At 40.0% G+C, this 15,042-nt stretch overlaps 1 protein-coding gene across 7 annotated transcripts in view; it reads right to left on the bottom strand.

The window, feature by feature from the left end:
- SOX5 (SRY-box transcription factor 5) overlaps window positions 1-5,146 on the bottom strand; it is a 1,021,816-nt gene extending 1,016,670 nt beyond the window's left edge. For 5 of the 7 annotated variants that reach the window (XM_058743360.1, XM_058743362.1, XM_058743356.1 and 2 more), the window contains exon 1: window positions 4,569-4,692. The gene's annotated coding sequence lies outside the window, so the exon portion shown is untranslated. Of the gene's footprint in view, window positions 1-4,568; window positions 4,693-5,049 lie in introns of those variants that run through there. The other 2 variants (XM_058743357.1, XM_058743358.1) reach the window with 2 other exon arrangements.
- Between the last annotated feature and the right edge of the window lie 9,896 nt (window positions 5,147-15,042).

Genomic DNA, 15,042 nt, shown 5'->3' with positions numbered 1-15,042 from the left:
TTGTTTGTTTGTTTTCCTTTGTAACTTACAACGAACTTTAAGCAATGAAGAATGAATAGACCTGTATCTATAGAATTCAGTAGCACCTCTCCTGGAGATACGTTTTTTTTTTTTTTTTAGGCTCAGTTTTTAAAGAGTGATTGTTTAATGTATTCTTTAAATGCATTTATTTCCCTCCTACTTTTATCAATATGCCTGCCCAGCATCCTTACCTGTAAGCAGAGTAATTACTTGCCTATAAGGTACAATTCGAGTAGTGCCAAAAAAATCCTTATATTCATAAATGTTTCTTCTGGCAGTTTCACTTGATACCTGTATTCACAACTCTTTCTCTAAGGAATTAGATGGTCATAATAAACTGCAACAATAATGGTAATAATAATAATAATAATAATAATAACCACATCTAGAGAATTAAACCATAATGAGCTATTAACACCTTTGAATTAATTAATGAGCCAGAGGTTAAATTGGACAAATGAGGCAGGAATTCAGAAGGGTCCTTCATAGCAAACGGGGCTGTTATCAGGGCCCATCCTACAGTTTCAGGCCCCTGATCCGGAGAGCATTCAAAAGCACCCATGCAAGCAGGTACAGGTGTAAGGGGTTGAGAGAAGCAACTCAAAAAGCATATTCCCCTTAACTTGAAAGACAAGGAAACTGAAAATGGTAAAGTTTATTAAATACCACCACAGAAATGTCTGAACAAGGCCCAGCTAAAAGTGACTGAGAGTACCTGAATATCTGCCTGCTACCGACCCATAAGTGCTCCATTTCTCCCCCTTTAAATGTAAAAATTCATTATTTTTAAGCAAAAAGTTAGATCTGTGCTTTATATTCTTGAAATTTTCACTTTACTCTTCATTAAGAGCAACTTTTCATGCAAACGAATTCTTGGCTTAACTGAAAATCATTAAATAACTTTTCTACATCTAAAATCTTTCTCCTGTTAGGTATGAGTAATTATTTACGTTACATCACACACACAGAAAATAAACAACAAAGACCCCACTCACATTTGAGAATCATTTACCATTCCCACTCCCCAAAGCTCCCCGCAATGGGAAATGGAATAACAAGACTGATCATAATTGGATTAAGAACTATAATTCTTTAATTCATTCATCAAATTGAGGCATTTGGAACAGTTTATTTACAGAGTTGTTTAGACAGTTTTGTGTGGTGTTTTTTAAGATAAACCAAAATGTCTTTCTGAAAGAAGTTTCAGATCCCAAATCATTAACATATGAAAACCAAATGTAGACAATTTACAAATGGGTGTTTTAAACAACGTTTGGAACAAAATTGGACTTTTATTTTATTAACTATCTACAAATCTAAGTTCAGGATATAGTTTATTTGAAACAGCCAAGCACTTTCTTTGCCTTTAAAATAAGCCTACAATTCTCAGGCTACAAAATTGTGATGAGTATGTGAGGGAATGCTTTGACTTCAGGCCTAGAAATAAAGTTTTCCAGGTTACTCTCAAAACTCTAATTATAGCATTCCCTACCACTGCAGGTGATTGGATATCGCGTGAAACATCCAGGTTATGCCAATCAATTATACCCAACAATTTTACCTGATGGAAATCTAAATAGTGTTCAACCTTAGAACTCTAAAGTATTTAAAATCCAGTGTATTGGGGGAGATTACTAAAAACAAGTTTTATCCTGCTCTGTATTTTACTTTTATACATATATATAATCTGAACATGACTTCAAAACAGTGATTGCCTATCAAAGAATACAGCTTTTTCAAGAGGATGGTATATTCTTTTAATCATACCATAGTTTTCATTTGCTTTAAAAGAAAAAATTATTCAAGCATTCAAATCCATTCTTTTAACTGGAAAATGACATTTTAAACTTTCCATATAGGTCATGTCTTTCCCCTCAAAAAGGACCAAAAAAAAAAAAAAAAAAGCCATCATACTGAGTATAAACTTCACTCTTTTATTTACTATTTACTCCATATACTCCACAAATAACATCTTTATAAACATATATTCATTTTTTTCTTGTACAAAATAATGTGTCAGTCAAAACAGGATGTGCATTTACATGTATAGGACTAAGTTAACTTGAAATAACCACTGAATCTCAAATGCCTGGTTATTTACCAAATAAGTTTGAGAGTTTTGAATCCTGTATATAACACGCCATTCAACCAGAACTGTTTGAGCTCAACAACAAAACTAATGCAGAGTTTCTACATTAAGAGTTGAAGCTGTTTTTTCCTATACTAAGAGTTTACTCTACAAGTCTACGTCAGATGGATTCAATATTGCCCATTCAAAAAGCTACAAAAAGATTTTTTTATAAACGTACAAGCAAACAAAAATCTCTATTAATTCTTCATGCACAAGATTGTTAGAAGACCACTGGAACGAAAGAAAAAAAAAAGGATTTCAAGCGAGTATGCTACTATATAATTAACACAAATAACTAAATAATTATGCACATCCCTTCCCACCCCCACAATTAAATGTTTTTAAACAACTCATGTGATGAAAGATCTACCTTTTAGGCAAACAAAAGCAATCTCTACCAGTCTGAGGATTTAAAGCTGTATTGCATCAGTTTTAAGTGATGCTTATGATTTTTATCTTATATAGTTCTGAGGAATAAACAGTTGATGACATAATTTGCAGAACTTTGCACAATCCCTAAGAGAACTTTCAGTGTAAGTACTTTTGATTTTAAATCATTGTGGCTGAATTTATCTAGGCTTCAGCCTAGGAGCTATATTTAAATCAGGAAGAAGCAACCCCAGAAACTTTGTCCCATGTATCTACATTTGAAACCAGATTCTTTCCGTATCAGAGCTAACAACAGTTCACATACAGCTGAATTCCTTCAAAATTAGACAGATCAAAATTTTTGCACTTCTGTAAAGACTCTAAGACATTGTCCATCCTCTTTTTAATTCTGTAAAAGTCAAACTTAAAAAACATTTCCGAATACTTTAAAACCATCTGGCCCTTCACCTAATCTTGGCAATCGAGCCTCACTCCTCTAATCCTGATCAAAAACTCTGCTCTGTTTTTTTCTGATTGAAATGCCCATTGCCTACAAATCTCCCACGCGCCTACTTCATTGGCTTGTTTTGTTTGCGTGGGCTTTTTTTTTTTTTTTTTTTTTTTAAGGATACTAGGGGCCATTATTTATGAGCAGCAAGGAAACAAATCACTCTGTCTAGTCCCTTTGCAGATTCCCACACTTATTACCCAAAATCCCACAGATCTCCCTTGGTCTTGCCCTTGACTGAAGAATTGTGTTGAGCCTGAAGGCAGTCTCTGGGGAAATCCGGCTCATGCCTTTCTTGACAAACTACTTTGGATATCTGGATATTGTGAGGCTCTCAACTGGGATAGAACAAATCCCTAAACTTTTCTGAAGAAGTACAGTGGACTGCCACCCAGACTGCCTGGATATGGCTCTGCATATTCACAGAGTTCCTCCTTTTGACCTGCTTTAGTTGAGAAGGAAAGACATTAAAATGAATTCACATTCACCACACTCTGCATTTAGTCACAGAGGCCAGCGTCTTCAGATACTCACCAGGGTCCATCTATTTATTAATAAATTCGCTTTGCAAAGTGCAAGGGAAACGACTATTAAAATATGTAAACAATGCTTCATGTACCTCCGACGCCAGCAGATCAACACTCAAGAAACTGCTGCTATCAAACGCAAATATTTCCAAATCCAATTTGATTTTAACTCAGATAACCTCTTTTCCTTGCTCATTACTCTAGCCCCACAGTGCAAGCGACATTTCCCAAGCCCGCGCTTAAAGTGACACAACACGTGAGTGGTTTCGCTTCGTACACGGAGAGAGGGGGGTGTGGGGGGAAAGTAGTTGCAATTAAAATTAACGCTTCCGGTCTCTGGAATCCCTAGAATTCTGAAGGATGAGACTGGTCTCCGAAATTCCAGGCGGGAGAGAGGAGGACTGGTAGGGAGAGGGAGTGCAGAAAGCGAAACAAAAAGACTAAAGGGGGGGTGGAATATTAAGACTGTGGGGTGGGCTGGGGGTCGCCTTTATATTCCAGGAAGGGGAGAGAGCTTTGTCCAACTTTCAGGGTCTGTGGTCTGGCGTCAGCCCAGATGCACACGCGAGCCTCGGGTCTTCCCCGCACTCCTGCCCTCCTCTCGCATCACCACCTCCACCGCCACCACTTACAAAACAATACCGGCAACAGCGCGCAGGCTCCCCAACAAACATCTAAAGTTATCCCATTTCCTGAACGGGGTCCAAGCCCACGCTCCGGGGTCCCCCCCCCCGGCCGGCCGCCCCCCCGGAGGATGCCAGGGCCACCTCAAGTCCCGAGCCGCCTCCCGCCTCCCCACCCCCCCTCACCCCCAGCCCAGTCCCCCTCCCTCCGTACTTGAGGAAACTCCGGTGGCGGCCCCCTCCCTCCTCCGCCGGCTCTCCAGCTGGAGCCGGGAGCGAGTGCTGAGTGGCGGGCACGGCGAGCGGCTGAGGGGAGCTCTGCGCCTTGGAGGTCTGCCCACAACAACATCGGGACGAACAACAAAGTTAAAACGCTGCGATTCACGCACCTTACCGGGTCTCCTGAATGTCTCCTCTGGCGTGGGATGCAAAGTGGCACAGTGGCGGGCCGGGGGCCCCCGGGAGGAGACTGGAGATGGGTTTTGGTGGCTCGCCTTTTTCACTCTGTGTGTGTGTGTGTGTGTGTGTGTGCGTGTGCGTGTGCGTGTGTGTGTGTGTGCGCGCGCGTGTCCCTCTCCCCCCCGGCTCTCGCTCGCTCGCTCTCGCTCCCCGTGTGGCTCTCAAGGACGAGGTGAAATCCCTTTGCTGGTCATGAGGCGGCTTCAGAGACAAACAACACAATGCGAGTGCAAATAACAAAAGGCAAAAAGACAGTAGGAACAATGGGGGAGGCGAGGGCAGCGCACCAGCCGGCGGTCACCGCGGCCCGGCGCCCGCCCCGGGGGGTGCGGCGGGGGCGGGCGCGGGCGCGGGGGCGGCGCCGGGGGCTCCGACTCCCTCCAGGTCGCCCCCGAGCTCCCGCAAACCCACCCTGAGCTCCTTGCTGCAGCTTGCCGCCTGGCCGCCCTCTCTGTCCATCCGAAGGAAAGGAGCCCCAGAGTTTGCTTCCCCGTCTGCTGCAGAGTAACTAGATTGTAAATAACGCGGTGATTACCCACACCGTGCAGGAATGTTTAAAAAAAAAAAAAAAAAATCTGCCCTCCGCTTAAAGGAGCGATAAAATGAAATGGCAGGAGTGGAAGGAGGCTATCTCTAGATCTCGGTGGAGCTCGCATCTATAAATACGCATTCGGGTTTAGTCAGGTCCCCTTTGTCAACTTCTTCCCTGCGCTGGAACCTCACCCGCAGCCCTGCGACCATTACCTGGGCCCCTGCTCGCCCCTCACCCCCGCTTGCACAACCGTAAAGCTTGCACGGGGGGCGCGTGTGGGGGTCTGCGGGTGTCCGCGGAACCTTCTGGGAGGCGAGCCGCCGTCTGCCCGGCGCGAAGGCTGGAGCGGGGAGAGGTTTGCTTTTTAAAGCGACCACTACCTCCCCACCCCCGAGCCCGGCTGTGCGCCCGCGGGTCCCCGCCGCCGGCACTTTGAACCCACCTACTCCTTGGGGTGCGGGGAGGGGGGAGAAAAGTTTTCGGGCGCTCTCACCCCTGCCTCCGGGCTGGTTGAACTGGTTTTGTTCTGTGTGGGTGAACCCCAAAGACCCAATGCCTGAGGACCAAGGAATGATATTTAGGAGGGAAAGGCTCCGCGCTGGGCTTCGACTCCGGCGACACTGTAGTCAGCGCGTGAAGGCGAGAGAGACCCTCAGAGTTACATCACCACGGGAGGAAACTCCGTAGGTAATGCCCGGAGCATAAGCTGTGGGGCTGATTTAAGTGTGTGCTCTGACAGCTGCCGGGCTTATCTCTTCCAATCTTACTTTCATTGATTTATGACAGCTGCGGGTTTGCCAGGGGTAAAAAGAAAAGAAGAAAAGAAAAGGAGAAAGAAAGAAAGAAAGAAAGAAAGAAAGAAAGAAAGAAAGAGAGAGAGAGAGAGAGAGAGAGAGAGAGAGAGAGAAAGAAAGAAAGAAAGAAAAGAAAGAAAGAAAGAAAGAAAGAAAGAAAGAAAGAAAGAAAGAAAGAAAGAAAGAAAGAAAAGAAAGAGAAAGAAAGAAAGAAAGAAAGAAAGAAAGAAAGAAAGAAAGAAAGAAAGAAAGAAAGAAAGAAAAGAAAGAAAAAAGAAACCCTATTAAATCTCAAACTAGGGTAGAGCAGGGATGGGGGGTACCACTGATCTTCTTCACCAAGGAGGCAGCGGGTCTGGAAGAGGGTGATGGAGAAGGGGACTCAAACACAGTACAAGCAACACGTTTCCTTTTCTCGCTCTCCCTTTCCTCTTCTCGAGCCGATTTTCATGTTCTCTTTCCTCATCTCGGTGATTTTCTTCAGTTGCGCATCCATTGACTGAGCCGTGTCCCTGGGCACCCCTAGCATTTCCCAGAGTGCAACAACACCACCAGGAGATCAATGACCACAGTCTGTTTATTCTTCACGCGCCTGGAAGAGCAGGACGCTGAAGCTGCATGGGAGGGAGGCTTAGGGCTTGCCTGTCTGTACGATCTCTCTCAGACTTTTTCTGGCTGGTTTCTAATGGCAGTTTAGTAAGCAAATGCAGTTTCTTAATGCACGCAACACATACCAATCACAATATATTCACCTAGAAAAGTGATACATCCTTTCTCCCCCTTTCCACCCTTTGTAGATTTGTCTCTGGAACTGGATTGCTAATACCTGAGATTTTGCACTTGCCTAGAGTGGAAACTTTCTGGGGTGTTTGATGATTGATTATTTGGTACCTGCTTTCTAAAAATGGCTAAACACCTTTCCTTGGAACAAAAGTGAGAATGCAAATCTTAATAACTCAAGGCAAAATTTTCAAAGTGTAAGCACAGTTATTATCCACTCCCACAAAGAAAAGCTTCCTCTTCCACAAATATTTGATAGCACAGAGCCCAGTAATTAAGAGAACAATCAAATAAACTCAGGGCTTTCATGGGGACTCTAAATTATCATCTGCCTAGAATTTATAAGCAGTGTAATCATTTGCTGCTTGGATATAGCTCTGGATATGGCATTCTAAATGTGTATCCTTAAACAATTTTACTATGTTTTCTTAAGTATTTAATGAGACAGACCAGGGATAATAATAACATTCAAATTGCTGGATCAATGTGTCTTCACCAACTGTGTGAAAAAAATTCTCTGCACGTGTGCATGAAACACCTTTCCTATATGCTACTTTTCCTCACATTTATTCAATCATGCAAGCTTCATGTCAGACCCATTTGCATAATAAGAATATAAGAATTCATAAGAACTTAATAATTGCACTATACTTTGAATGTAAGTATTATTTTTATTCTAAGGAGTTCTTGGCATACATTAAATGATTTATTTTCATAGTACATATGTAGTTGCTTTTCACAGTTAGCTATTACTATGTCAGACCCAGATCCTTATATAATGTGCAAGAGGCGAATCAGTCCCAGCTACAAAAAAAAAAAAAAAAAAAAAAAAAAAAAAAAGCCTTTTAGTACCAATTATATGAAAATATATAACATTTGAAGAGAAATTGCTGTTTACAAGTTTTAATCCACTTCTCTCAGACTCAGTGAAAATAAAAGGGACAGAGTGAATCTTTTTTCCCTGGCTCTCTAGACAATGGGAGACAAAATGCCTGCCTGCCTGGCCTGACCCCACCAAGCAAAGCACTGCTGTCTCCAGCTTCTATAGCTTGTTCATTGTAACAGCTCCTAGGGCAAGTGAGCTTCCTACTGGCAGGAGAGGTGAGGCTGGGCAGAGCGGGGCAGGGTGCAAAGTTGCAAGCTGCCTGGTAAGATACAGATGAATCACCAACCTCTTCCCTTTTGCTCCTACAGGCAGCAACTTCCAACCATTAGCGTTATTGAAACCACATGCCCTTAAGACTCACTCATGATCATTACATAGCAACAGCATAGCTGATCAAAAACTTCCAGTGGGATGTTTGTTTGTGTTGGGCTTTTAAAAAATAGCCACGTTTGAAGTGGGTCTGACACATTAAAGATCAGTGTTTCCATTTATCAAGCATTTACTATGTGCCAGGCTCTTGGCCAAGTGCTTCTTCTATGTATTTTCTCTCTACTTCTTACCACAAACTTGCAAGAAACGCTGCATCCCTGTTGTGCAGATGAAAAAAAAACCAAAGCTCAGAGAGGTTAAGTGACTTGCCCAAAATCACATAGCTTCTAAGTGGTTGTGCCAGAATGAGAATCCACACCGCTCCAGCTCTAAGCCTGTGTTCCTCCACCTCACCTTGATGCCACTTACACTTTATATTAGAGTCAGTTTTCAGCGGGAAATGTTAATTCATTAAATGGGTAGATTTAAAATGCCAAATGTATCATATGGAACGTCCAGACATGAGCTGCTTTGGTATTCTCATATTGGTCATTACATAACTGTGAAATTTTCAAGAAAATTGAAATGTGCCATATATTAAGTATACATATCTACTATATATTAAACATAAAATGCATTTAGGAATGTATTCAAAAACATAAATTTGTCTTATTTTGTAGACTAAGCAATTGCATATTATGTATGCATATATATATGATGCATATTATAATAACAATTACTAAAGTTTTTGAATCCCTATAACTTTACAAGCATATCCTAAGTGCTTTATGTGCATAAACTCAATCCTCACAACCACCCATGAGGTATGTGATTTTATTATATTATTTTACAGATAAGGAAACTGAGGCACAGAGATAAACATTGGAAAACATTTAAAAAAAAGAAATTTTAAAAGACTCTTAATCACTTTGCTATGCTAACTTATATACACACACAATATACCTACATATATTCATGGACATATATATATATACTATGCATAGCTTTCAAAATATGGGGGAAATTAAGGCAAATCAACTGTGATTTGTATCAATCTGTGTTCCCATATTCTCCTATATTGATGGGAAAGAGCTTTAATTTTGTCCAAGGTATTCAAGATTCTTTAAAAATGTTTGAGGCAATTTTAATCCCCCCAACATATTTGGAGATATTGAAGAAATGCTAGCAAATATTAGGAGTGTGGAATATTTGACCCTAGCTGATTTGCACAAAGTTCACCTTGGATTTTTTTGGTCATCTGTGTTAAAGACAGCAGAGACAGCGTACTTGGGAATCCTAAAGAAGATAGAGAGGGATAATAATAAAAAAACATGAAAATCTGTGGTCTGAGAAGTGGAGGGAAATTTAGGTGATGCAAGAGACCCAATATGGAACACCATTCTAATGGTTATGAATTACCCATTAAAAAAAAAAATTAGTGTAATTTGTCAACCTTCACTCCATTAACAAGAGTGTACTATAAAATGGTAATTTAAGTTTAGTGATTATGGACTGAACCACTGACACCACTCAAAGGAATCTTAAAGTACTGGATAAGAATCCCAGGTACGTGAGTGGTTTATACCATGTCTATTTTTACCCGTCTCACCAAACACTGTATGCCTATCAAATTTTAAAAGTGAACTTCTTCAAATCAACCATCTTCGAGAAAGTATCTTAAGTCTTCTCTTCCTCTTCTTCTCGCCCTAAATGTAAGATAAGGGATTATCTATGAAAGAAAAAATAACCAACAACAATCTTCCTTCCCTGGGCATTCTTAATCCTGATTACACCCGAGATACCCACATCTAAACTATTAATTTTACTGAGTTTGATGTGCCTCTTCAGAAAAACCGAAAAAGACACACTATACCTAGCAGATGCCACATATTAAGTGCTTACTGAAAAAAAAAAAAAAAACGTTTAAAGCCCTATTACAGATACATATGTTTCCATTTAAAAACTACTATGAAATCGAGTGTTCTTTTATTTAAACATTCCCCTGTGGTCCTAAGAATTAAGGATCGGTAGTACTATTAACAACTCAGAGCCAGACTGAACTGAACTGGTTACAAACAGTTGGTAAAACTGCCAACACTGCTTTTTGCTGCCGAAGTTGACTGAAATGTGACAGAGCATATACCTTTAAAAAAGAATTCGCATTTTTTAAACTTTATCATCTTGGTAAGTATTTAGGATGAACTGTTTAAAACTTTCAGCCACAGTTTTGAAAAGGAGAAATAATATATAAAACCTAAATCCTTTACCAGCCAAAACCACAATTGCATTGGTTTTAGTATTGAAGTGTTTATTATTCTTATTGTTAAATTTTCCTTATTTGTGAGAAAAAAACAGAGAGAATGAGATTGGTTCTATTCAGGCAAAACATTTGTAGTCCCCACATCTTGTCTCTTAATCTACTATTTCTCAATTTGTCTTCTGTTCTTTAATCTTAAATAGTGAGTATACAATGTGGGGGAGTTAAACATGTAAAAGTAGTGTTTTGGTTTTTTTTAATATGGGGATTTCTTTCAGGCCTAACGTTCACAGTATATTCTGTGTATCTACTGCTATAAAATTTGAATCATAAATATATAGAGGTTTACCTTCAGTGAGATACATGGGTCTTTATTAATATTTTTAAATTTTATTTATAATTACTTAATTTACATTGAAGTTAGATAACATACAATATAGTCTTGGTTTCAGGAGTAGAACCCAGTGATTCAGAACTTATAACATGACACCCAATGCTCATACCAACAAGTGCCCTTCTTAACGCCCATTACCCATTTAGCCCAACCCTCCACCCGACACCCCTCCAGCAACCCTCAGTTTGTTTCATGTATTTAAGAGTCTTTTATGATTTGCCTCCCTCTCTGTTTTTATCTTATTTTTCTTTCCCTTCCCCTATGTTCATCTGTTGTGTTTCTTAAATTCCACATATGAGTGAAATCATATGATATTTGTCTTTCTCTGACTGGCTTATTTCACTTAGCATAATACACTCTAGTTTCATCCACTCTGGTGCAAATGGCAAGACTTCATTCTTTTTCATTGCCCAGTAGTATTCTGTTGTAGATAGATAGATAGATAGATAGATAGATAGATGCCACATCGTCTTTATCCCATTCATCAATGGATGGACATTTGGGGTTTTTTTTATTTATAAGGAAAAGGATAATGACTGATATATTCTGCTAACTTAGAATTAGTAACAGAACTAATTGTCAAGCAAGGCAATAAAATATTAAGCTTGAGTCCCAGTAAGATTTATGTATTTGGGTCTCTGAATTCATGATGACTCTTGTTTCTGTTACTTCTTTCAAATTTTTGGTACTGTATTACCAATTGTATCATATATTAGGTGAAATGTGGTAGAGAGTGAAAGAATGGACAAAATGAAAGGTCAACAAAAGCATATAAAATGAAGAGGATAGTTTTAAAAACACACAAAAATGTCCTTCTTATTGAAATCCCAGGAACTTGTTTGAAGACAGTAAATAAAAGTTCCATATCTATGTATCTGGAATTTCTACCCCCATCTTCTCCTTGATGGTGATACACTTAAACAAATTTAGAATTTGATCCATAGGTTGATTTTCAAAAGAACATGTTAAATTACTGCACATTGTTTTGTATGCTCAAAATGGCTTCTTTCCAGGTAACTTCGCTCCAGGAAAGAGTAATCAATTGGATCATTACCCTAATAGTCAGGTTTGGTCACACTGCTTCCAGTTATTTTAAACACTTCTTGGATTGTGCAATATCCCCATTCATTTTTGAGCGACTTTTACTTTTTGTTGCAGAAACAAATGATCAAACATTTATACAATAAAAAAAATTGATTCCTATAGGCAGCCTCTGAATTCTGAGTATTTACCTGGACATAGCTGGAACCTACAATGTATTTTTCTGTCTCTCTATAGTAGGAAATTATAACTACAAAGCCTCATAAATTTTCCAACCCAAAAAGAAGTAAAAAGAAATAATGAGATGATTTGTCCAAAGCAGGATGAAGGATGAAGACATAACTGAGTGTGGTATTGTTTGTATTTAAAAAAAGAAAAACAAACAAACAACAAAAAAAAAACCTCTAATAGAGTGAACAGTAACATACATTGCTATACATTGCTAACAGTTCTGAGCATGTTGGCTTGAAAAAAGATAAGAAGTCTTCAAATTCACATCTGAGGGTCTGGGTTTATGTGTACAAAATAAGAGAGAGTCTGGAGTACAGAAGGAAAAAAAACTGGCTAAATCATTGGAAACAGATTGAACATGCTAGTGACAGAAGAGACAGATGATGAGTGATTGAGTAACTCTCTTCATGAATTGTTTAAGATAAAAACATTAACCAGCTGTTTTCCAACTTCAAACAGAATAGAACTAGATATAATATAGGACACTGGAATTAGAAGACCTGGATTTGAATTCCAGCTTATAAAAAATAAAAGGTGTGGATCTTTGATTCCGATTTAAAGTATGAAAAATGAGATAAAGGGATAAAGAGGCAGAGGAATAAAACGGAACCAAGAGTGAGTTCACCACAAAATGCACATCCTACTTTACAGTTCTGTATCCTTCATTCCCACATTTATTGAAGACCTTCTTGTGCCAGAGACTGTACAAATTTGATTTTACTCTCTCCAACAGGCAAGAAGGAAGAAAAAGGATCTATTTCCATATATCCAATTGTTAGGGAGAAGCCCAAGTATTATTCCTCACATCAAGACCCAATAGAAAATTTTCCTGGGGGTGTCCTCTTCTCAAGGACACTGAGTAATGTTAAGACATGCTTCCCACTGGTCAAGATAGTAATGAGTTTCAGAGGATTGTTTCTTATAGTTCTATTGGAAGAGACACTCCTCTGTGGTCTCTCTTGCTCTTCTATATCCTGCAGCACAGGCCACGAATGCAGTGTCCACTCTTTATCCCAGGCCATTTCTCAGGGTTGTGTTTACAACAAGCAAATTATAAAAGATGAAATAATGTCACCCTCCAAAGCAAAGAGTAGGTTTACTTACTTCTTGTTATAAAAGCAGTGGAGTCTCCAAACTCATTGTTCCTCATCCACCATGCAAACTCACTGCAAGCGTAGCATCCAGCCCTGACCATTCTTAGGCACGTCCAGTCTCTCTTTCCCAAAAATCAACCCTGGACCATTCTGGTTGGCTCATTCTTTGGGTGACAGCCCTGAAAAATGTGGGTGTAGGGAACCAAACTTAATTCTGGTTCAGCCACCCAGAATAGCTCTTGGGACAAGGTTGTAGATCATAAAAATGATAACCACTTGGTTTAATACACTGCTTACTGAACTTTCCTACATGGCCCATGTGGGCCAAAATGGAATACATAATGAGTCTCTAAGTTTTGTAACAATGCCTTCTCTCATGTGCATCTCTCCTTTCTAGACAAAAGGTCTAGGTCAAGTCAGAGATTAAAGAAAGATGGTTAAAGATGATTAAAGAAAGTAACTGGGGTGGACACATCAATTTCATAACTATAGGAGAACAATCCTGACCCTTGGAGAGGAAACACCTCAGATCTGAGGAGGCACTAAAGGTAGAATGTGAAACAATTAATACTCTCTTTGTCTCCTGGACCCAAGCACCACAGTCTGGCAAGAAGTAGCTTCAACTCCCAATCTGACCCCTGGCTGGCTCATCATCCCCACCCATGTGCTACAAAAACAGAAAAACTCCTGTGGACTTGCCTGGCCCCAAACTATGCTGCTATACCTGATGCCTTCAAAAATAGCTTCAAATGTGACTGCTCTCAAATATATACAAATACACACATTGATGCAACCTTGTTTCATTCTGACTGACACAAATTAATATGCTTCTGGTGCCCAGCTTCCTTAGGTTATGTCATGTGTAACATCAAGGCTTCAACTAGCTGATGGCACTACTCATAAGGCTTAAACATAACAATGTAATGGTGATCCAGCACCTACGTGGCTCAGTCAGTTAAGTGTCTGTCTTTGGCTCAGGTCATGATCGCACGGTTCATGAATTCGAACCCTGCGTCAGGCTCTGTGCTGACAGTTCAGAGCCTGGAGCCTGCTTCCGATTCTGTGTCCCTTTCTCTCTCTGCCCCTTCCCTCCCCTGCTCACTCACACTCCCTCTCATTCTCTCTGTCTCTGTCTCCGTCTCTGTCTCTCTCTCTCTCTCTCTCTCTCTCTCTCTCCCAAAAATAGACATTATAAAAATACAAAACAACAACAACAACACAATGTAATAGCGATCCAAATCAAGTCTCACAGCACATGCCTGACTGGAATACAAGCGTGCTGTCAGATGTTACAGCAGCCATTTTGTGACCAAGAATTATGAGTACATACTAAGGATGGCTTACAAGAAATGAAGAAGCGATTTGGGTTCTAAAAGAGATTAAGTTTCCCAAGTCCACTTGACTGCCTACCTCTGGGTTTCTCATTTATGTGAGACAAATAGAGCTTTTATTTTTATGCCATGATTTTGCTATTTTCTGTTACTCGGAACTGAGTACAGTTACTAAGTAAACATTTTTCTTTGGGTCTAGCATTCTTCTCATCTTCTGGAAATTGCTCTCCATTCTCGATATGAGCAGGTCTTCCTCTGCGTCAGTTATATTCCTTTTCTTTCATGCACCACCTCCTTGGAGACTGGTGTGGCTAGGAGGAATAGCCCTTTTTTGCTCTCTGGCCTCATTTGTGAGACTTTAAGTTCCTGAGCTGCTTTCAGCCATGAATCCACCTTTGTGGTGGCAGTTTGAGAGAACGAAGAGACTGAGAAAGGTTCGAGGGGCATTTGAAGCCATTATTCCAACCTGAAAGGTCATCTGAGCCACTCTTGTTTCTATTGTCCATTCTTTTGGTTCTTCTACTTTTCATCCACTCTAGTATCTTTCTAATAGAAATGAATTTTATTTTGTTTCAGTTGCTTTAAGTTCAGTTTCTTTCATATGTGTGAGTATAGTAGCTACTAGAGGAGTTAGAGCAAGTTCCCTGTAATAGACTGAATTCTTGTGTCCCCTCAAAATTCATATGTGGAAATCCTAACCTCCAATGTGACGGTATTAGGAGGTGGGATTTAGTGCCCTTCCCAAGAGACCTCAA

The sequence above is a fragment of the Neofelis nebulosa genome, chromosome 8, assembly GCF_028018385.1.
Source record: "Neofelis nebulosa isolate mNeoNeb1 chromosome 8, mNeoNeb1.pri, whole genome shotgun sequence".
Classification (NCBI taxonomy): Eukaryota; Metazoa; Chordata; class Mammalia; order Carnivora; family Felidae; genus Neofelis; species Neofelis nebulosa.
This window is presented reverse-complemented; position numbering and strand designations above follow the sequence as displayed.